The sequence below is a fragment of the Scyliorhinus torazame genome, chromosome 8 (genome assembly GCF_047496885.1).
Source record: "Scyliorhinus torazame isolate Kashiwa2021f chromosome 8, sScyTor2.1, whole genome shotgun sequence".
Classification (NCBI taxonomy): domain Eukaryota; kingdom Metazoa; phylum Chordata; class Chondrichthyes; order Carcharhiniformes; family Scyliorhinidae; genus Scyliorhinus; species Scyliorhinus torazame.
Genome location: NC_092714.1, coordinates 94,012,612 through 94,036,118, shown reverse-complemented (window position 1 = coordinate 94,036,118; position 23,507 = coordinate 94,012,612).

Here is a 23,507-nt window from a genome sequence, read left to right as displayed (position 1 = left end):
CTACTCGAATGAACGGGAACTCTGATGCCCCCTGTCTTTATAGTGCATATGCTCTCACTGGTGATTGGCTGCGGTGTTGTGTATGTTGATTGGTCCCACTGTGTGTCCATCAGTGTGTGTCTGCACCATGATATACTGGTGTATATTATGACATCCCCCTCTTTTATATAAAAAAATGTGCCTGCGTGACAATAAATAGTGTGTGGTGAATGTTTCCTGACTACGTGTGTGCGAAATATTTACTGGACTATGTACATAAAACTAAGCTATTTACGTGGGAAGGTGCCTGGTGCAGAAAAAAAGTGTGTCACACAAATAATGAGATGAAGACTATATACAAAACACTTGAACGATTAAACGGAAGAACAGAACAGACCATGAGTCCATTAGTGCACAAAGTTCACAACTTAAGTCTCTGAGGTGGGCGACGAATTCTGGTTGACCGCCTCAAGGGTGGGTCTGGAGCCACCGGCTGAGGAGGGGGCTGGACTGCGTCAGAGTGAGGAGGATGCAGAGTAACCGGAATCTCCGCATAGTCCATGTCAGGGACAACAGGAGGGCATGGCACTGGCAGAGGATCACGTAGCGAGCGCAGAACGAGACGAAGGGCACGTCGATTACGGCGCAGAATGGAACCATCCGGTAGACGAACCGGGAACGAGCGGGGAGCCACCTGCCGAAGAACCACCTGCCGAAGAACCGACCAGCTACCATCCGGAAGATGGATGCGGACATTGTCATCTGGAGCCAGAGCAGGGAGATCAGCTGCACGGGAGTCATGAGCTGCCTTGTGCTGTGCACGAGACAGTTGCATTCGTTGAAGGACCGGAACGTGGTCGAGGTCTGGGACGTGAATGGACGGCACCGTCGTCCTCAGGGTGTGAGCCATGAGCAGCTGGGCTGGCGACAGGCCAGTGGACAGTGGGGCCGAGCGATGGGCCAGCAGGGCGAGGTAGAAGTCGGATACCGCATCGGCAGCCTTGCAGAGGAGCCGTTTGACTATGTGGACGCCCTTCTCCGCTTTGCCATTGGATTGGGGGTACAGGGGACTGGATGTCACATGCACAAATTTGTACCTCCTGGCAAAGTTGGACCATTCCTGGCTTGCGAAGCAGGGGCCAATGTCCGACATCACAGTGAGTGGGATGCTGTGACGAGCAAAGGTGTCCTTACAGGCACGGATGACTGCAGAGGCTGGGACGTCATGCAAACGTACCACCTCTGGGTAGTTTGAAAAATAGTCTACAATCAGAACATAGTCCCTGCCCAGCGCGTGGAACAGGTTGATGCCGACCTTGGACCAAGGGGATGTGACCAACTCACGGGGCTGTAGGTTCTCACGTGGTTGGGCCGGCTGGAACCGCTGACAGGTGGGGCAGTTGAGCACTGTGTTGGCGATGTTGGGCCCGTCGGCTGCACTTCTCCACGCCAAGATGGCCCTCGTGTAGCTGTTCCAAGACAAGCTGGCGCATGCTGTGCAGGATAACAAAGCGGCCCAGATTCAGGAGGACACCATCGACTACCGCCAGATCGTCTCTGATGTTGTAGAACTGCGGGCATTGGCCCTTGAGCCACCCGTCTGTTAGGTGGCGCATGACAGGCTGTAGCAGAGGGTCAGCCGCAGTCTCGCGGCGAATTTGGACAAGGCGTTCATCCGTGGCTGGTCGATTGGAGGCCACGAAGGCCACATGGGCGTCAACCTGGCAGACGAATCCCGCTGGGTCACACGGGGTGTTGACTGCCCTGGACAAAGCGTCGGTTATGATCAGGTCTTTGCCCGGGGTGTATACGAGCTGGAAGTCGTATCGCCGGAGTTTGAACAGAATGCGCTGGAGGCGAGGCGTCATGTCGTTCAAGTCTTTTTGTATTATATTGACCAGCGGGTGATGGTCGGTCTCGACGGTGAATTGGGGGAGGCCATTCACATAATCATGAAACTTGATGACACCGGTCAAAAGGCCCAGGCACTCCTTTTCTATCTGCTCGTCGCGCTGTTCCGTGGGGTCATGGCGCGTGACGCATATGCAACGGGGGCCCATGATGAGGCCTCATCGCGTTGCAGGAGCCCCGGCTCAATGCCTGATTGGCTGCATCGGTCGAAATTTTTGTCTCTTTCGCTGGATCAAAAAAGGTCAATACCGGGGCCGTGGTAAGTTTGGTTTTAAGTTCTCTCCATTCGCTCTCGTGGGCAGGAAGCCATTGGAAGTCTGTCATCTTCCTCACCAGGTTCCTGAGAGCTGTGGTATGAGAGGCAAGGTTAGGGATGAACTTCCCAAGGAAGTTGACCATGCCCAGAAATCGGAGGACCACCTTCTTGTCCTCTGGCTTTTTCATGGCTGTGATGGCAGCCACCTTGTTCGCATCCGGCCGCACACTCAACTGGGAGATGTGGTCCCCTAGGAACTTGAGTTCCGTCTGGCCGAAGGAGCATTTGGCTCTGTTGAGGTGTAGGCCCTGCTCCCGTATGCGTTTGAACATGCGCTGGAGGCGACTGATATGCTCCTGCGGGGTGGTGGACCAAATGATTATGTCGTCGACATAGACGCGAACACCTTCAATGCCTTCCATCATTTGTTCCATGATCCTGTGGAAAACTTCTGATGCCGATATGATCCCAAACGGCATCCTGTTGTAACAATATCTTCCAAAAGGGGTGTTAAAGGTACACAGTTTCCTGCTGGATCTGTCTGGTTGAATTTGGCAGAATCCTTTCGAGGCGTCAAGTTTGGTGAAGAGCTTGGCGCGAGCCATCTTGCATGTGACCTCTTCCCGCTTGGGGATTGGGTAATGCTCCCTCATTATGTTGCGATTCAGATCCTTTGGATCAATGCAGATTCTGAGCTCGCCGGAAGGCTTTTTTACACACACCATGGAACTGACCCAGTCGGTTGGGTCCGTAACTCTGGAGATCACTCCTTGGTCTTGGAGGTCCTGCAGCTGCTGCTTGAGGTGGTCCTTGAGGGGTGCTGGGGCTCTGCGAGGTGCATGCACCACAGGCGTGGCGTTCTGTTTGAGTAGGATCTTGTAAGTATATGGGAGCGTGCCCATGCCTTCAACGACGTCACGGTGCTGGTCGATGATGGCGTTGAGTTGCGCCCTGAAGTCAGCATCCTGGAAGGCAGACGTGTCATCAGGAGAGAGAGAGTGAACTCTTTGAACGAGGTTTAGCAATTTGCACGCCTGTGCGCCAAGCAGAGAGTCCTTCGAGGAGCCCACGATCTCGAAAGGAAGGATGGCTTTTCGTGACTTGTGCGTCACTTCGAGTTGGCATGAGCCGGTAGCAGGAATGATGTTGCCATTGTAGTCCAATAGCTGGCAGGCCGATGGAAGAATGGTTGGTTTGACACGAAGGCTTTGGAAAGCAGACCACGCCATGAGATTGGCGGAGGCACCAGTGTCCAGGCGGAATCATATTTGGGGCCGGTTGATCATCAGGGTGGCACACCACTCATCGTCTGGATCGATGCTGTATACCGACAGCGGCTGGTGACTTTGCTTCGGGGACAGCCTGCTTTTCGTTATGACACCGACTCGAAAAGGCGCCTTCGGGTCCTCGGTGTCACTGCTGTGTGGGAGGTCGGAATCGGACTCGGTGACCGTGGGTTGAATTGCCCGAACATTCCTGCGAGGCTGGCTGAAGCGATATGAATTGGAAGGCTGAGCTGCTCGACAGCAGGCGGCATTGTGGCCAAGTGTTCCACATTGTAGGCATTGTCGAGATTTTGCGGGGCATTGCCGCTTTAAATGGGCGGAGCCACAGTTGCCGCACGTCGTGACGTCAGCACTTTTGCTGCGCCGCTGCGCATGCGTGGTGCGGTCATGCATGGTGCGCTCCTGCGCATTACGTTCCTCCATGTCGCCGTCCCCTCGTTTGGTGCGTACAAGCGCGGGAGTCCGCGAAAAGCACGCAAAATGGCCGCCCTCATCCAGGCTGAGGCCCTGGAGGTGCGCAATCACTTGGACCCATTCCGCCTCGTGGGGACCTTGCCGTGCCGTTTCAGCCGCTTGTATATGGGAGTACCGACTGGTGGCATTTTCATGTAGGACACAGGTCTCGATGGCGGTGGTTAGGGTGAGTTGCTTTACTTTGAGGAGTTGCTGACGTAGGGGGTCCGACTGAACACCGAAAACGATCTGGTCGGGTATCATGGAGTCAGAGGTGGGCCCGTAGCTGCAAGATTGCGCAAGGATGCGGAGGTGTGTTAAAAAGGATTGGAAAGGTTCGTCCTTACCCTGGAAACGCTGCTGGAACATGTAGCGTTCAAAACTTTCATTCACCTCTACGCTGCAGTGTGTGTCAAATTTGAGGAGAACCGTCTTGAACTTCATCTTGTCTTCGTCATCTGCAAAGGTGAGAGAGTTGAAAATGTGGATGGCATGGTCCCCAGTCGTGGAGAGGAGAAGAGCAATCTTTCTGGTGTCTGATGCGCCCTCCCTGTCCGTGGCTTCGAGGAAGAGCTGGAAGCGATGTTTGAAAATCTTCCAGTTGGCCCTGAGGTTGCCGGCGATACGGAACGGCGGCGGTGGGCTGATGTTGTCCATGTTGCAGGATGACGGAATGCTGGCGGAAGGCAGATCACTTGCAGGTAGGTCTAAGAAGTGCTAGTATGCAACCACTCCTGGTATCATGATGGGTTGGGTGTTCTGGATCACATACAGGTCACCAACACTTGAAGTAGTGCAACACTATTTTATTCAAAGGTTAACTATTTAAACATACTTGAACTGTGGGTAAATACGATACTAGCTTTAACTAAAGACCTTTGCCTTGTCCTAACCAGTTGATGCACTCTGCACATGGTGAATGTCTGTGTTGCAGGTTGTGAGCTCTGTGCTCCCAGCTAGCTGCTACTCGAATGAGCGGGAACTCTGATGCCCCCTGTCTTTATAGTGCATGTGCTCTCACTGGTGATTGGCTGCGCTGTTGTGTATGTTGATTGGTCCCACTGTGTGTCCATCAGTGTGTGTCTGCACCATGATGTACTGGTGTATATTATGACAGTACCTATATTTCAATGAATATTGTCATTCAACTTTACTTTGAGGGGGTAATGTTTTTTACAATTACCAATCAAAAAGGTGTGGAGATGGTGGAGTAGCTGTGTTGTCTGCCTGAAGCCAGTGTCAGAATATCCAAGCTGTTCTCAGGTTCAGCACTCCCCTGAATGCAGCTGACCCATTATAGTGCCAGACCATGTCTGATGGGTCAGAGGAGTCCACTTCCAGTGTGTGTGTGTTGTTGCGTAAGGCATCAACATTCTGCTGTCTATCATAGAGCACATGGTCACCCGTATGGGTGCTATAGGTGGACCCTGCCTCTAACAGTCTGTGTCACCAGCACTAGCATTTTTGATTCAAACAAGTGTCGTTCAACAACTCTTCTCTCAAAATGTAAAATGCCACGTAAATATTTGCCGCAGGGTATGAAAAAACATTAACACTAAATCTAAACTGTTCTCCACAATGCGGAAGAAGTTGTTTCAATGAGGATTTCAATGTTAAATGACAACATTTACTTGGAACAATTAACCATCATGCCATTATTTTTTTTAAATTATAATCATGAGCAAGAAAAGGTGATAAATGCCATCAAAATTGCCTTTACTCTTAGAAAAATTACTGCAGCAATTGGTTGAGGAAAAGACCACCAAATCAATTAAGGTAAAACTAGGTAATTATTTGAAACCGAGGAAATACAAGGAAATGATTGAGAACAGAAGCAGTTGTGATTAATTACGGATTCTTTAGCAATTGGATGACATAGATGTAATGGGCTGAATGACTTGTTCTAAACCTCGATAATTCCAACTTGTATTCATTTCATTTTCATTTCATTTCATTTTCATTTCATTTTTCATTTCATTTCCTGCCGTTTCTTCATTTTAACACACTTATGAGTTGAATTTGTCTCCTGCAGTGCCACGAGAAGCAAGAAGGAATTCCTGATCTTGTAATAGGTTTTGTAGATCTGGAATTCCTGCCTAGAGTATGGGAAGGGTAATTAATTCTTACTGCTGTATCCCCTAAGACTTCATCATAAAACCTCTTAACTCCGCAAACACCCTTAATTTCCAACACAATATTTTATTAACTAAAATGTACAAAGTAAATGAATGATTTTCGTAGGATTTGTGACCTGGGTTTCACATTCAGGTACCTTGGAGGACAATCCTGGAGGGTTAGCAACATTAACATAGACAGTTGGCCGGGATTCTCCGATCCCGCGCCAGGTCGGAGAATCGGCGGAGAGGCGCACGAATCCCGCCACGCCGCTCTGATGCTGGGCCGTTGATTCTCCGTGCTCGACAGACCGAGTGCCCGCCGAGTCCCGCCGCCGCCGTTTAAGGTATGGTCCTACCCGGCGGGACCTCGGCGTTCTGGTTGTGGGGGGCGTTCTGGCTGTGGGGGGCGTTCTGGTGGTGGTGGGGGGGGGGGGGGCGACTCCAGGGGGGGCCTCCACGGTGGCCAGGCCTGCGATCGGGGGCAGCTGATCGGCGGGCGGGCTCATTCCGGGAGGGCCTGTGTTCCTCCGTGCTGGGCCCCTGTAGGGCTCCACCATGTTTCCTGCGGGCCGGCACGGAGACGGCCGTGGCATGCATGCGCGGACCCATGCTGGCGGCGGCGCACATGTGCGGACCCACGTCGGCCGTGGCGGGCCGGCGTTCGGCGCCGGAGCAACGCACAGCACTCCGATGCCGTTCCAGCCCCCGAAGAAGGGGTGAATGCCTGGGCCTGGAGGCCCGTTGACGGCGAGTCGTTGGCGCCTGTTTTGACGCCGGCGCCAACACTTGCCCGGGATTTCGGAGAATCCCGGTCAGTGCTTTTGAGAATGGAGGGGGTGTGGCGCACAAAGACTCCGTGAGACGACTAGAGTGAAGTCGATGAGGCTTTATTAAGCATGTCTGTTCCCCAGCAGTGGGCCGTTGATTCTCCGTGCTCGACAGACCGAGTGCCTGCCTGCGGGGGAAGGCACCGGCTTCTTATACTTCGCCTTCAGGGCGGAGTATGAGGTCAACGGCCAACCAGGACCCGGGATCTGTCAGCCAATGACATTAGGGCTTCCAGTCCCACATGACCCCCAATACATACTACCACATTCACCCCTTGTCAAAAATGAACCCGGCGGGGTGATGCTTCGTATGGTGGTAAGGGTTTACAGGGCTGGTCCTGGGAGGATAGAACAGTTACATGGTAGTACAGTATTGGACAGTATCGTCCTGTTACAACTATTTACAGAGGATATAGGAAAAACAAAATGTTCATTGGACAGTCCATCTTTGTTTTACATCGACGCCACGAGTCGGTCGGGCGGTCTGGTCGTCCGTGTCGATCGCCTCGGCCCCGGCGGTGGTGGTGGTGCTTGTACCAGCGTTATCGCCTCCGGGAGCCGCACGGTTTCAGCTGTCGGTGCAAAGGGGAGGGGGACTGATCCTCCTGGGAAGGGGGCGGTCGCGGGGTGCGGCGGTGGCAGGAAGGGGGGCGGTTGGGTTGATGGTGTCGGGGGGGTGTGCGTGGTGCCGGCGGGCGCCAGATCCCGCAGGGAGACCGTGTCCTGTCGGCCGTCGGGGTACTCCACGTAGGCGTACTGGGGGTTTGCGTGGAGGAGGTGAACCCTTTCGACCAACGGGTCCGCCTTATGTGCCCGCACGTGCTTTCGGAGCAGGATGGGTCCTGGGGCCGCCAGCCAGGTCGGCAGCGACGTTCCAGAGAAGGACCTCCTAGGGAAGACAAGGAGACGCTCGTGAGGCGTTTGATTAGTGCTCGTACATAATAACGACCAGATGGAATGGAGAGCGTCCGGGAGGACCTCCTGCCACCGTGAAACTGGGAGAGCCCTGGACCGTAGGGCCAGTAGGACGGCCTTCCAGACCGTGCCGTTCTCCCTTTCTACTTGCCCGTTCCCCCGGGGGTTGTAGCTGGTCGTCCTGCTTGAAGCTATGCTCTTGCTGAGCAGGAACTGGCGCAGCTCGTCACTCATGAAAGAGGACCCCCTGTCGCTGTGGACGTATGCGGGGTAACCGAACAGCGTGAATATGCTGTTCAGGGCTTTAATGACTGTGGCCGCGGTCATGTCGGAGCAGGGAATGGCAAAAGGGAAGCGGGAGTATTCGTCCACTACATTAAGGAAATACGCGTTGCGGTCGGTGGAGGGGAGGGGCTCTTTGAAATCGAGACTGAGGCGTTCAAAGGGGCGGGAAGCCTTAATCAGGTGCGCTCCATCTGGCCTGAAAAAATGCGGTTTGCATTCTGCGCAGATGTGGCAGTCTCTTGTGACTGTACGGACCTCCTCTAAGGAGTATGGGAGATTGCGGGACTTGATGAAGTGGTAAAACCGAGTGACCCCCGGGTGGCAGAGGTCCTCGTGGAGGGTTTGGAGGCGATTAATTTGTGCGTTGGCACATGTCCCGCGGGATAGGGCATCGGACGGCTCGTTCAGCTTTCCGGGCCGGTACAAGATCTCATAGTTGAAGGTGGAGAGTTCGATCCTCCACCGCAAGATCTTGTCGTTCTTGATCTTGCCCCGCTGTGCATTATCGAACATGAAGGCTACCGACCGTTGGTCAGTGAGGAGAGTGAATCTCCTGCCGGCTAGGTAATGCCTCCAATGTCGCACAGCTTCCACTATGGCTTGGGCTTCCTTTTCCACTGAGGAGTGGCGGATTTCTGAGGCGTGGAGGGTTCGGGAGAAGAAGGCCACGGGTCTGCCCGCTTGGTTAAGGGTAGCCGCTAGAGCTACGTCAGAGGCGTCGCTTTCGACCTGGAAGGGGAGGGACTCGTCGATGACGCGCATCGTGGCCTTTGCGATGTCCGCTTTGATGCGGCTGAAAGTCTGGCAAGCCTCTGTCGACAGCGGGAAAGTCGTGGTCTGTATTAGGGGGCGGGCCTTGTCTGCGTACTGGGGGACCCACTGGGCGTAGTATGAAAAGAACCCCAGGCAGCGTTTCAGGGCTTTTGGGCAGTGCGGGAGGGGAAATTCCATGAGTGCGCGCTTACGTTCGGGGTCGGGGCCTATTATCCCATTGCGCACTATGTAGCCCAGAATGGCTAGCCGGTCGGTGCTAAAAACGCACTTGTCCTCGTTGTACGTGAGGTTCAAGGCTTTGGCAGTCTGGAGGAATTTTTGGAGGTTGGCGTCGTGGTCCTGCTGATCGTGGCCACAGATGGTTACATTGTCGAGGTACGGGAACGTGGCCCGTAACCCATGTTGATCAACCATTCGGTCCATTTCCCGTTGGAAGACCGAGACGCCGTTTGTGACGCCAAAAGGGACCCGTAGGAAATGGTATAACCGCCCGTCTGCCTCGAAGGCTGTGTACTTGCGGTCACTTGGGCGGATGGGGAGCTGATGGTAGGCGGACTTGAGGTCCACGGTGGAGAAGACTTTATACTGGGCAATCCGATTGACCATGTCGGATATGCAGGGGAGAGGGTACGCGTCTAGTTGTGTGTACCTGTTGATGGTCTGGCTATAGTCAATGACCATCCTTTGTTTCTCCCCTGTCTTCACTACTACCACCTGCGCTCTCCAGGGACTATTGCTGGCCTGGATTATGCCCTCCTTTAGTAGCCGCTGGACTTCGGAGCGAATGAAGGTCCGGTCCTGGGCGCTGTACCGTCTGCTCCTAGTGGCGACGGGTTTGCAATCCGGGGTGAGGTTCGCAAACAAGGACGGGGGTTGCACCTTGAGGGTAGCGAGGCCGCAGATAGTGAGTGGGGGTATGGGGCCGCCGAATTTAAACGTAAGGCTCTGTAGGTTACATTGAAAATCTAAGCCCAGCAAGGTGGGGGCACAGAGTTGGGGAAGGACGTTAAGTTTGTAGTTTTTGAATTCCCTCCCCTGTACCGTTAGGGTAACTATGCAGAATCCCTGGATCTGTACGGAGTGGGATCCTGCAGCTAGGCAAATCTTTTGTGCGCTGGGGAAGGTAGTTAAGGAACAGCGTCTTACCGTGTCGGGATGTATAAAACTTTCCGTGCTCCCAGAGTCGACTAGGCATGGCGTCTCGTGGCCGTTAATTAGGACCGTTGTCGTCGTCGTCTGGAGAGTCCGGGGCCGAGCCTGATCGAGTATAACAGAAGCGAGCCGTGGTTGTAGTAGTGGGGTGGGGTCCGTTGTTGCCGTCCAAGATGGCGTCGGGGATGGACAAAATGGCCACCCCCATACATCGCCCGTGGTTGAGGGGTCACAAGATGGCGTCGGGGGTGGACAAAATGGCCGCCCCCATGTGTCGTACAGGTCGGGGGCGGTCCAAGATGGCGGGGCCCCTCCTCCCCTCGTGGTGGTCGGGACCCAAAATGGCGGCGTCTGCGGGTCGCACATGGTGTGCTGGGGGGTCTGGGGGGCGCTAGGACCGCGCGGTGTTCCTGCATTGCGAGCGCCCGGGCCGCGGGCGCTAGGACCGCGCGGAGTTCCTTGACTGCGAGCGCCAGGGCCGCGGGCGCTAGGACCGCGCGGAGCTCCCTCGCCGGGGACAGCGGTGGTCGGGGCCCAGGCCGGCGGGTCAGTACTGCGAGCGCTGGGACCGTGAGGAGCTCCCTCGCCGGGGACGGCGGTGATCGGGGTCCAGGTAAGTTGCGCCGGCGGGTCAGGCATGGGGCGCGGGACGGGGGTGAGGGCCCAGGTCGGCGGCGCCGGCGGGTCAGGCGTGGGGCGCGGGACGGGGGTGAGGGCCCAGGTCGGCGGCGCCGGCGGGTCAGGCGTGGGGCGCGGGACGGGGGTGAGGGCCCAGGTCGGCGGCGCCGGCGGGTCAGGCGTGGGGCGCGGGACGGGGGTGAGGGCCCAGGTCGGCGGCGCCGGCGGGTCAGTCGTGGGGCCGCGAGCACTGGCACCGCGCGGAGCTCCCTCGCCGGGGACAGCGGTGGTCGGGGCCCAGGCCGGCGGGTTAGGCGTGGGGCGCGGGACGGGGGTGTGGGCCCAGGTCGGCGGCGCCGGTGGGTCAGTCGTGGGGCCGCGAGCGCTGGGACCGTGCGGGGCTCCCTCGCCGGGGACAGCGGTGGTCGGGGTCAAGGTAGGTGGCGCCGGCGGGTCAGGCGTGGGGCGCGGGACGGGGGTGAGGGTGGCGTTCGGGATGCGAAAAACCCCCTCCTCTCCGTGGAGAGTGTTGGCCGGCACCCAAATCGGGAGCGCCGGCGGCGGGTCGTATATGGACTGCGGGGAGGGGGGTTGGGGAGCGTAGGCGGCGTGCAGAGCTCCCAGTTCTCCCGGGACCGCGGTGGTCGGGACCCAAAATGGCGGCGCCTGCGGGTCGCACATGGCGTGCTGGAGGGGTTGGGAGGCATAGACTGCCTGTAGGGCTCCCTGTTCTCCCGGAAGGCGGCGACCTCGCGGGATCGGCACACCACCGCATAGTGGCCCTTTTTCCCGCAGCTTTTGCAGATGGCTGCGCGGGCCGGACAGCGCTGTCGGGGGTGCTTCGCCTGGCCGCAGAAATAACAGCGGGCGCCCCCGGTGCGACTCGGCGTTTGGACTGCGCAAGCCTGTGGGGTGTCTGGGGGGGGGTAGGGGGTTTGCCGCGGCGGGTACGTACGGGGCCCAATGGCCTGCCGCACGGTCGGGGCCGTAGGCACGGGTATTACGCGCGGCTACGTCCAGCGAGGCTGCCAGGGCCCGTGCCTCTGAGAGTTCTAGCGACTCTTTTTCTAGAAGTCTTTGGCGGATTTGGGAGGATTGCATACCTGCATCAAAAGCATCGCGCATTAACATGTCCGTATGTTCGTTTGCATTCACCGACGGGCAGCTGCAGGCTCTTCCCAGAATCAGCAGCGCGGCGTAGAACTCGTCCATCGATTCTCCGGGAGCTTGCCGTCTTGTCGCGAGTGTAGATTTGGTTAACTGGGCGAACGTAGAGACTTCTCAGTGCTGTGAACGCCGTCTGGAAATCGCGGGTGTCTTCAATGAGGGTGAAAATCTCCGTGCTCACCCTCGAGTGCAGGACCTGCAGTTTTTGTTCGTCTGAGACTCGGCCTGTGGTCGATGTGATGTAGGCCTCAAAGCAAGTCTGCCAGTGTTTGAAGGCTGCTGCCGCATTCACTGCGTGGGGGCTGATCCTCAGGCATTCTGGAATGATCCTGAGCTCCATAGTCCTTTTTAGGCACGCTTAATAAATTGTGGCGCACAAAGACTCCGTGAGACGAATAGAGTGAAGTCGATGAGGCTTTATTAAGCGTGTCTGTTCCCCAGCAGCCCGATAGTAAACTGGCCTGCGGGGGAAGGCACCGGCTTCTTATACTTCGCCTTCAGGGCGGAGTATGAGGTCAACGGCCAACCAGGACCCGGGATCTGTCAGCCAATGACATTAGGGCTTCCAGTCCCACATGACCCCCAATACATACTACCACAGGGGGCAGTGAAGAATACCTCATGTTAACTGGAGGTGTGGCCTGGGGAGTGGGTAGGGATCGAGAAAGAGTGTAAATATTGCCTCAGTAATTGAAGGAGAAGTTAAGATGGAAGAGTACATCTGTGACTGGGTGTGGAATTTGCTGGTGACGAATGTTCCTGTAAATGGACGCATAAAGTGACCCTTCAATTAAAGTTGGAGAAGTGGTTCTCTGGTTGGTCTGAAGAAAATAGTCAGACTAAAATATCATTTATTTTTGTTTTCTATACTTTTTAGGTTAATCATTGTATCAATTGCAAAGTCAAGGAATGTAAATTTAACTAAATTGTTTTATTTTTCATGTTTAAGTTCAAAGATTTACAGAGTTGCATGTCCCTGAAACGTCAGGTAATGCACAGGAAGAATTAGACAGCATTTGAAAGGGGAATATATAACTCTACATTCTCCACATGTACCCCTCAGCTCAAAAGGTCTTATTTTAAAATAAAAATAATAATAATCGCTTATTGTCACAAGTAGGCTTCAATGAAGTTACTGTGAAAAGCCCCTAGTCGCCACATTCCGGCACCTGTTCGGGAAGGCCGGTATGGGAATTGCACCTGCACTGCTGGTCTTGTTCTGCATTACAAGCCAGTTGTTCAGCCCACTGTGAATGTCAAAATCAAAATGATTTTGCTTTGATCATAGGCTCCTCACAGCTAATTAAATTTTACTTAATTGTGAAATTAATTTACTTAATTGTGAAATTAGACAGTGAAGCAGTTGTTAACTTTGGAGTCACAGACACAAGGTAAAACATATAAACAGTGGGGCTATCATTTAAATTCATTAGTTTTGACACTGTGGTTTCGAAAATGTAGCATCACAGTAAAATGGGAAATAAAATTGTTTTCTTTGCCCTCCCAGCACTACACTGAATGAAAGGAGAGATTGCAAGCTAAAATTGGTTTAAAAATAAATTAAAGAAACAATTTATGATTTGCCAACACTTCAGTAAAGGTAAGCAGATGTAAATATTAAGTGAAAGTTCAATATCTTACTAAAACACTCTTACCTCGCTGAAAATTATGTTTGCAGAATTTTAAAGTGTTCTGAAAGAAGAGACTATTGGTAAGCACCTAACAAGATGGCTGCCATACCTAGTACCAGCATGGCTGCATGGAGAAGAACTTGGAAAGGGAGGGGGTTAATGCAGTTATTGTTGCAACAAATTGCATAGGTAGGAGCAGGGAGGTGATCTTGCAGAAGAAGTATCATGAGTTAGGCTCTAAATTTAAAAAAACAGGACTTTTACATTCAGAATCTCTATATTATTGTCCCAACCACATGCACGTTAGCAGAGGAGCAGACAAATCATGGCTAAAGGGTTGGTGTGGGAAGGAGAGGGGATGCTTTCCGTGCAACATTGACATGTGTTCTGGGTCATGGAGGATGGGATGGGCTCCAAGGGTGGGACCCTTGCCTTAGCGCTAAGGGTAAATGGGAAGATAGCATAGGCTTTAAATTAGTTTGAGGGCAGAAAACCTGTGCAAGAAACATAAGCACCCTCAATGTTAACAAACAAGGCAGGTAGGAAAGAACAAAATAAGGCAGGATATTGTTGGCAGGGGAATACATTGTCAGATTGATAGGAAGTTTTAAAAATGATTAAACATAATGTAACAGAAGATCTGATTAAAAAGGGATTAATTTGTTGGCAAAGAGCAATGCACAGTGTATGTGCACAGGGAAACTGGAATTAATCATGCATTGGAAATAAACATATATGGTAGTAGTTACTGAGACATGTTAGCAATTACTGAGGCATGGTAGTAGTTACGGAGACATGGTAGTAGTTACTGAGACATGGTAGGCATTACTGACATATGGTAGGGGTGACTGAGACATAGTAGGGGTTACTGAGACATGTCTTCAGAAAGAGCAGGGGACCAGGAATTAAACATTGCAGGGTAAAATAGATTTAGAAAAGAGAAAGAGGGAAAACAATGAGCTGGAGTGGCTGTAATTATTAGGACAATACAATGGCAGTGGGAAAAGTGGATTTAGAATGGATGGTGCCAGGCTGCTGTTGCATGGAGTGGGTTCCTGTTGAAGGGAGGTAGCCTATCCGTGGCAAGGAGCCTGCCCAAGGGAGTTAGAGACACAAGCTCACGGCAGGAACACTGTCGTGCACAGGCAGGAAAGCATCCCCTCTCCATCCCACACCAACCCTTTAGCCATGATTTGTCTGCAATGTGAATCTCCGTGTTGTAGCTAAACGTCAGGCAAATAGAGGTGTTAGACAGGGATGGACGAAGAGGGTGTGGCTGTTTGGTTGGTAGAAGCATCTTAGGGATGGAAGGCAGGCAACAAGAAGCAGTGATGGGGGAAAGGGGATCAAGGAAATATGGGAGTTGCATGTTAACACAAGAGAATTGAATGTTCTCATGAGGTGAGCTTCTTAGGCTATAGGAGCAGGTGAAATGGTTAAGGGGCAGTGTGACTATTAGGCTGGGCATGGAGAGGCGAATGGGCAAGGACTCATGTGAAAGAGTGGGAATATCCAAGATAAGGGTGAATACACCTAAATGACTGGGGGAGATTGAAGATTGACAGAAGGGAGGGTAAAAGAAAATATAGGACCATCTGTGGCAGTGTCTTTAAAAGTTTTTTTCCCGGAACCCACTTTTACCAACCATTGGAACTTCGGGAGCAATGCCTGCCGACGTTCGTGACCCATGCTGGCCGACCTTCACACACGCCATTATTGCTTACCTTTAATGTGGCAGGTGAGCCTGCTTGGTCCTCGCGATCTTACTTGCTTTCTCATTCAATGTTACATTTCTGCGAAGGACTTCAGCTGACAATCCAAGTTTTAGATTATAGACTTTACAGTGCAGAAGAAGACCATTTGGCCCATCGAGTCTGCACCGGCCCTTGGAAAGAGCACCCTACCCAAGCCCACACCTCCACCCTATCCCCATAACCCAGCAACCCCACCCAACACTAAGGGCAATTTTGGACACTATGGGCAATTTAGCATGACCAATCTCCCTAACCTGCACATCTTTGGACTGTGGGAGGAAACCGGAGCACCCGGAGGAAACCCACGCACAGACGGGGAGGACGTGCAGACTCCGCACAGACAGTGACCCAAGCCGGGAATCAACCTGGGACCCTGGAGCTGTGAAGCATTTGTGCTATCCACTATGCTACCGTGCTGCCCAAGTTTTCCTGCATCCTTTGAAAAAAATCAAAAGATTTGTCCTCGAACTTGCCACGCTTAATCTTCGAATGCCTTTGAAGATTTGAGGGTCTTATATTTCCATTTGCCAGTAATGGAATCCGGCTGGATTCTGTGATTCTGAGGCTATGTCCCCACACCGGCGTGTGAACGGTGGCGTTTTATGCCAGAAAAAATGTCGTAAAACGGCCACCGATCCATCGTTTGGCTGGGGGCTAGCATGCTGGCAGCACAGAGCACCCGGCTCTACCTGCCGATATGGCCCGGCGAATTGCTGGGTCCATGGCCCCTCATGCTCATGGTAGCGACTTGCAGCGGCCGTGCCGTGCTGCATGATGGAGGCTGCTCGCGGACCCGGCCTGCAAAATAGTGTCCCTCCTTTGGCCGGTTTGCGTGCTTCGTACCACCTATCACAGTGCCCCCAGCCCCTGATAAAGTCTCCCCTGTCTGTGGATCAGCCCTCTCCCGACTGTGGCGCCGCTGGACTGAGTCCGCAGCCACCACACCAAGTTCCCGATGGCTCAGACCACACGCGGCTGATGCCATAGGGAACTCGGCCGGTCGGGGGCGGGGCATCGGAGGCTGGCCTCAGGTAATGTCCGCTTTGGAGGGGGCGGAGCATCGTTTCTTCCAATGTTGATGTGTCAGCCCTCCTGCCTGGCCTTGTTTTATTGGTATTCCTCGCTGACCAACCTCGCCTGGCTTCCCTCTCACTGTCCAGTAGCTGCACCACTCCAGTCACAGGCTGCTGACCACTTCCCGACAAGTACTTCACATTGTGGGAATGCAAGCGGACGTGCTGCTGGTCACTGAACAGTTTGACCGCCGAGCCGCAGGCCGCATACTGCCGATCGGTGGCAGGGGACAAACCGAGCAGCGTACAGAGGACGGGGACCGGAGCTTCAGGCTGGAGCCACCACTGTGAGCATTGCGTGCCTATGTGGATGCCCATCAGTCCCTGACCCCACCCCCACACACTTTGACCAGCACACAGCCCAGCCTCACGCCGCTCCTTCCCCTCAAACACGCAACCAATCAGGGACTGCCCGCGGCCGGCATTCTTAAAAGCTTGTCGCTGTCTTAGGGGTCTTCTTCCCGCAATCGGAACGCCACAACCGATCGCTCAGCGACCCTCCCAACACCTGCCCGCAACCCACCCGTGGGTTGCAATCCTGAGTTTGAAAACCTTGAGCTATGGTGATGGGGCGAAGTTTATATGACACAGTGGGAGGATTGAGTGTAAAGGAAACAAAAAAGAAAGTAAAGGTGCATCTCACAGGTTCACTCTGCAGTACCTCACTAATACTGCGCAGTAGAAAGAGAAAGAACCTCAGCTCTAATCTGTATGGTTCTCTAATGCTCAGGAAAAATGTGAAGCCCAAGAGAAACCAATAAAAAGCATTACACTTGTACTCTGTTGGATAATGAAGGCTGCAATGATGCATTCAGGATAGCCCAAAGGTTCCCATGCTCTTAGCTCTCATAACAGAGAGATCCCAACCAGGGTATGTGATGTATTGAAGTCCATGCTAAAGGACAACCCACACTTTGCAATGTTGGAGGGATTTAGGGTGGTTCTGCGAACTCTAAACCATTGAGGAGCCTTCATTGCCTTGGGTGGATGATTCTGAATGACATGGGGATGGTAGCTATACACCTAGCTCTTTGGGGAGAGGACAACCAGTCTTTGTTCCTGCAGGATTGTCCTCACTATGGTGAGATAGGTGCAGGGCAGGCTTTCACTCAGAATATGAGCAGGCTGAGAAATGTGCATTATGGAGTTGACGGGGTAAGTTCTGAAAAAAGCAAACCATATCTTTCCTGTGAAATGTTCACAGATCAGTGTTTCCAGTAGCAAAGTTTGGCCAGGTGAAGCCGGCAGTGTACTGACTTTGGCACCTGAGGAGGTGAAAGTGAAGGAAGGCCCAGCAGCAGGAACAGTGGGGACCCAAGCTTCAAGGCTGCAGCTGCAGGGGAACGGTGACTCTGAGTGGCACTTCAGCTCCACCCTCCACATGCCCCCCCCCCGCAAATCTACCCCCGTCACTCAGCCATCCCCACACAATTTATTACCTACCACACTGCACTCCTGATGCCATCAGTGAATGTTACTATCCTCACTCCCCGTCCCCGTCGACAGGGGTACCAGTGGCTGCCACAAGCCGTATCAGCGATAGGCTCTGTGGCCCCTGTTCTGCCTCCCCAGTGAGGACTACTGTGTGTGTCCTCACTGGGTGGGCCGTGTGTCATCCCGCCAGCAGGGTGGCACAGGGTTGTGCATGGAAAGGGCCACGGTGTGCTACCAATCACACACATCTTAGAGACTTGTGTGTGGGAGGTCCTACAGATGAGGTTAAGCAAGGGGGGGGAGCATTTTCTGGGGACCTCGCTGCAGTGTGATGCGGGTCCTGGGTGTGACACACAGGTTGTGACAACCTGTCAAGAGGCAGGATGGATGGGAGCAACGGCACAGTGGGCAAACTGGGCTGAGAGGCAGCTGGTGGTCCTGCAGAGTGGGCTGGTTGATAGTGTGACTGTTCAGGCCTCTGCCCTGAGAGGGGCAGTGAGCCAGGGAGGGTGCCAAAGGCCACAGTGCATCTGTCTTTTGTTTGGGATGAGCTCTGGTATTTCCCTGCTTTCCACTTGCTGTGGGGCTGCACTTCTGATGGATGCACTGAGGAGTGGCAGCACCTGTGGGCTGCTTGAGCTTGGCCACGCCCATCCTGTTGATGGGTCAGCTGTGGTCTGGGTGGGGTCCCAAATGACCATAGGCAATGTGGAAATTTATAGGACGCAGTGAACAGTCAGCAGAGTGAACAGCCAGGGGCCTGTAATGTGTACCGAATGGTTACTTTTAAAACAATACCGCAGCAATGGCGGTCAGTGCCCTGCCACCCCGATCCCGAGCAGGGCACCCTGAACCCACTGATATTTCAGTAACTTGCTTCCCGCTACTCCTCCCCTGTCCTGGCAGCCACCTCCAGCAAGCACTACTGTTTTTCACATTTTACAAACTTTTCTTACCTTCTCCCTCTCCGTCAGCAGCGATGACGCCCAGTCCCTGTTTTTAAATACCTGTAGTAAACCATGCCCATGTCACTTCCCCCTGACAGGGTGGAGCATCATGGAGCATACTAGATCAAACCTGGTAATGATATGTTAAAGCATGAAAATGCCGGTTTTACATGCCGGCGCAGGGTGCAAATCGCGTTGCCGCCACAAGGGGGGCCTCGGAGCATGGCCTTCAGTTCGACGCCGGGCACAAACCTCGATTTATGGCGTACGGCCGTTCTCTGCACGATTGCGATTCGTGTTTCCGGCATCATGGGGTGGAGAACCCAGGTCAGTATAACTGGGTCAACGTCTGGAATGAAAAGGATGTAGAGCTGTGTGGTGAAATAAAGAGGAAGGAACACGAATCATGAAGCTCGACAAGAATGGTACATCAGAGCGGCATTAGGTTCTCTCTCGCCTTCTCTCAGGACCGAGGGCAGTTGAATACTCCAAGGAATGCATAGAACCCCGAGGACTTTGACCTGAGAGGACACGATGGGGTGAATGTTTCATCTGTAGCTTGTGGAATACTCAGCCCAATGCCGTGTAGTGAGTCACCTCACATCTCCCGACCAAACCTTAGGCAATTTTGGAGGTTTAACAATCATGAGGAAGGGAACTCGGAGGGGCTTAGCTCATTGAATTATAGAATCATAGAATCCCTATAGTGCAGAAGGAGGCTATTTGGCCCATTGAGTCTGCATCTGCCCTCTGAAAGAGCACCCCATCTAGGCTCAAACCCCACACTATCCCCGTAACCCCACCTAGGGCCAATCCACCTAACATGCACATCTTTGGACTGTGGTAGTAAATTCCAGCACCCGGAGGAAACCCACGCTGACACGGGGAGAAAGTGCAAACTCCACACAATCACTCGAGGCTGCAATTGAACCCAGGTCCCTGGTGCTGTGAGGCAGCAGTGCTAAACACTGTGCCACCATGCCGCCCAGTGAAGTCAAAGGAGAGGTTATTAATTTTGGTATCAGTCACAAAAGAATGGTTACCATCATTTGTGCCATATTAAGATTTGCTGTAAATAATAAAGAGACTCTGATTATTCAGAACTTGAAACCTGTGTCGACTGCATTATTCATCATCCTTCAGCATTGTTCAGAAATGTAAGTCCAGACCTGCCACTGCAAATGAATGAGTTTGGTCGTGACCAGTAAGGCTGAATGATCCTCACACGATTGGAAACACCCTATACTCCCAGATGATTACCCGCAAGTGCATCAGGGAGTTTACGGTAGCCCTTTAAGGAAAGCACACAAGTTTGTGCAGTTCACCATTGACCCAGAGATCCAAGTTGTCCGAGCCATAGGATTTGCATTCATTGCTGGGCTTGCTCCAGTCCAAGTGGCACTCAGAGCTCCCTGACATCAGCCAGTCAGAGTCAAGAACAGGAAGGGACATTATTCCCTGAATGTCCAGCTCATATGTGAGCACAGGTGACAACTTCTGCAGGTGTGCACAGGTATCCAGGGAGCTTTCATGCACTGTATATAGTCTAAACAATTGTAGCCAGGTATCACAACTATTTGCTACCCTGTATCATATCCAGAACTGACTCATGGGTGACAATGGATAAACCCAGAGCATCTGGCTTATGACTCCAGTCCAGAACTCCCAAACTGATGCTGAACAGTGGTACAATGCTGCCCATTGTAGCCACTTAAAATGGCCAACTCCCGATTCAAAATGGCGAACGGCAAAGGCTGATGGGAAAGTCAGCTAACAGGACAAAAACAAGCAGCTGCAGGTTGGCTGTGTATTTACCTCTGGAAAGGCCAGACACTATTGATACCAGCAACCATCAGCATAACAAAACACCAGCCATCTGCATACTAATGAGCAATCCCCGGGAACAATAAGCAACATTTAGACACACAAAGCAAAACCAGACTCTTTGGCGCCAGCAGAAGCCTACACAAAAGGAGGTGAACGACCACATCTGGACCGCCCATCGGTCAGGGAACCGCTCCAGCATTGGAGAAAATCGAACCAAGTGATTGGGACAAAGTCCAATCACTTGGAACCAGGTACAGGGTCCGCCCCGAAAGGCGGGAAGCCCCTGGGGACTATAAGAATTAAGCCCAAGTTCAAATTGTTCTTCTTGACCGGGTCACTCAGCCATGCGAACCAACCCTTGACAGTGACCGGTTCAGCCGCCGCCGATATCCAGTAAGTCTTACTTCAACGCTCGCTACGAGATAGGAGCTCCTAGCTACCAATCTGTACCAACTTCGAATCCCGCAGGCTCAGAACCCGAACGAAAGGCCATTCGTTTCCCTGACCTGGTGGGCCAGTTCCAAGTTAAGTATAGGCCTGTTAGCTGTAGAAGTAGCATTTGTACATGAGTAGTGATTACTGTGTATAATAAATGTGCTTTGATTTAAATCTTACTAATCGTTGTATTGGATTATTGATCATTACTCGGACATGAACCACGTGGCGGTATCATAAGGATACCTGGCGACTCAAGAGCGAAGGTGATAAAACAGAGCAATTAAACTAAGACACCATGCATCAAGGATCATCATTGAGCAGACAATTGGTTTACTGAACTGCTCAGTTGGCGCACTCCAATTCTCGCTGGGGCCGTGTCTCCAGGATTGCTACATCCTCCACAGCCTAGCTGAGTAATGGGAAGAGCAATTGCCAGAGTGAGAGATGGACAATCCACCTGTCTCCTCAGACAAGGAGGAAGGGGAGAATGATGAAGATGCTGAGGGAGGGGACAGAGAAGAAGCCAGTGCAGTAGTGAGACACAGCGGACAGGTGCGTGAAAACCTAATAGCTGCTAGATTTGAGGTTGAATCAATTTCCACGAATGTATAAGGGCACTCAGAGCTATAAGCCCACAAAGCCTTCCTGCCCTCTAGGGATTGTTAATTTCTGTTGCATCTAGTTTATTTTCTGATTTTTGGCTCCAATAAAAGTTTCACTCTTATTCCAATGATCGCTTGCTTCTGTTTCTTGGCCACAATAACATTTGGCAGTTATGCAGCAGTCCATGGAGGCAGGGCATACAGAGCTGCTAGGGCGGCATAGTGGTAATGTTGCTAGACTAGTAATATAGAAATCCAGGTTAATGCTCTGGGGACATGGGTTCCAATGGCAGCTGGTGAAATTTAAGTGCAACTAAATAAAGTCTGTAATGAAAAGCTAGTCTTACCAATGGTCACAAATATCCTTTCAATAAGGAAACCTTCTATCCTTATCTGGTGTGACCTAGATGTGACTCCAGGCCCACAGCAATGTGATTGACTCTTAACTTCCCTTTGAACTCTTTTGAATTTCAACCAATTAAACAAAAGTAAATAAATTAAGGGACAAATCAACAGGGGCTGTTCCTTAAAGGGATTCTGCCCAAACAAAAACAAAGATCAACTGAAGCCTAAAAACATCAAATTAACAGGTGTTTAAAAGGGTCAATAAAGCTCCCCAGACCCCGAGGTGCCCACTGGGCACAGAAGGCCATAATGGTGCCAGTGGACAGTGCATGCTCCCTCTCCAGGGACACCCAGCTGCAAATGAAGCCGCGGAAGAGGGGCAGTCGAGCTTGATTACCCACTGCCTGGGCCTGTTAGTGGCAGGTTTCGCCAGGCCCATGAGCAGATTCATGAGGAGGTCCTCCTCCTTCCCCGCCCCTCTCCTCAGCGGTTGTTAACTGTCGTCTGAAATGGTCCAGCAAGCCACTCAGTTCAATGGCAATTAGGGGTGGGCAATAAATGCTGGCCTTGCCAGCAATGCCCACGTTTCATGAAAGAATAAAGAAAAATAAATCTTCTTTCCACCCTTTGCTGATATTGCCTTCTTCAAGTTGCAGCTCAGTGATCATCGCCTCTGTCATATTGGAGTGGCAGTTGCCTGTGGAAAAGGCATCAACAATTGTTGTTGCTGTTCCTCAGAACTCTAAGCGACTGCTAGGTGAAGTGCCTCCATGGTGCAGTGATGGCTTAACGCCAGGAAAATTAACACCACATATAAGTCAGTAAATTCCAAAGTAGTTGAAAGTATATCCACAGTTAGAATCTACCCGAATAGCTATGAATTCAGGTTTCGACTGGGGCTGACATCAAGTTTCATAATTTCACTCATAAATGCTTCCTAGATTGTCAATGATATTCCATTTATTCGTTCATGGGATGTGGGCATCACACGTAAAGACAGCATTTGCCCATTCCTCATGGCTGTTGGGAAGGTGCCGGTGAGCTGCTGAGTTGACAGTTATGTCGGGGAGGTGGTTTTCAATGAATGAATGGGGATATATTTCCAAGTGGTGGAACAACAGCAACCTGACTGAATACCAAACTGTGACTATATCCAACCTGCACCCTCACAGTTCAGTAGTGAGACCTGGACTAAATATGCACAACAGGAGAAAAGGCTGAACAGTCTCCACATTCACTGCCTCTCAAGTATCATCAGCATCTCTTGACAGAAGAAGATCACAAACTCAGAGTCTTGGAACTTACTTCATCACCGTCCATTCATTGCTAAACCAATGACATCTGGGCTGGTTTGACCAGGTTCCTCAGATATCCAAGGACCTTCTATACCATTGGATGTGGCAGCCTGTGATATTGGGTGAACTATCCGAAACCTAGGAAATATGCCAGTAGGGCAACGTCATTAAATCTTTCTGGACAAGCAGTGGATGTTGCGTAAAGGGCAGTCAGCATTTTCAGAAACATTTGAGGGCCTGCACAATGTTGAGCAAATTTTCAACGTCACACATGCAGCCAAAGGTTGCGCTTCTCCAAAGTCATATTCCCCCAAGAGGGTAGCAGAGATGTGCAGCCTCTGAGTACACCAGGCACAGGTACGCATAATATACATGTGAGCATCCAAGGTGACCAGCACCCTTGAAGTACGGCACCTTCGCA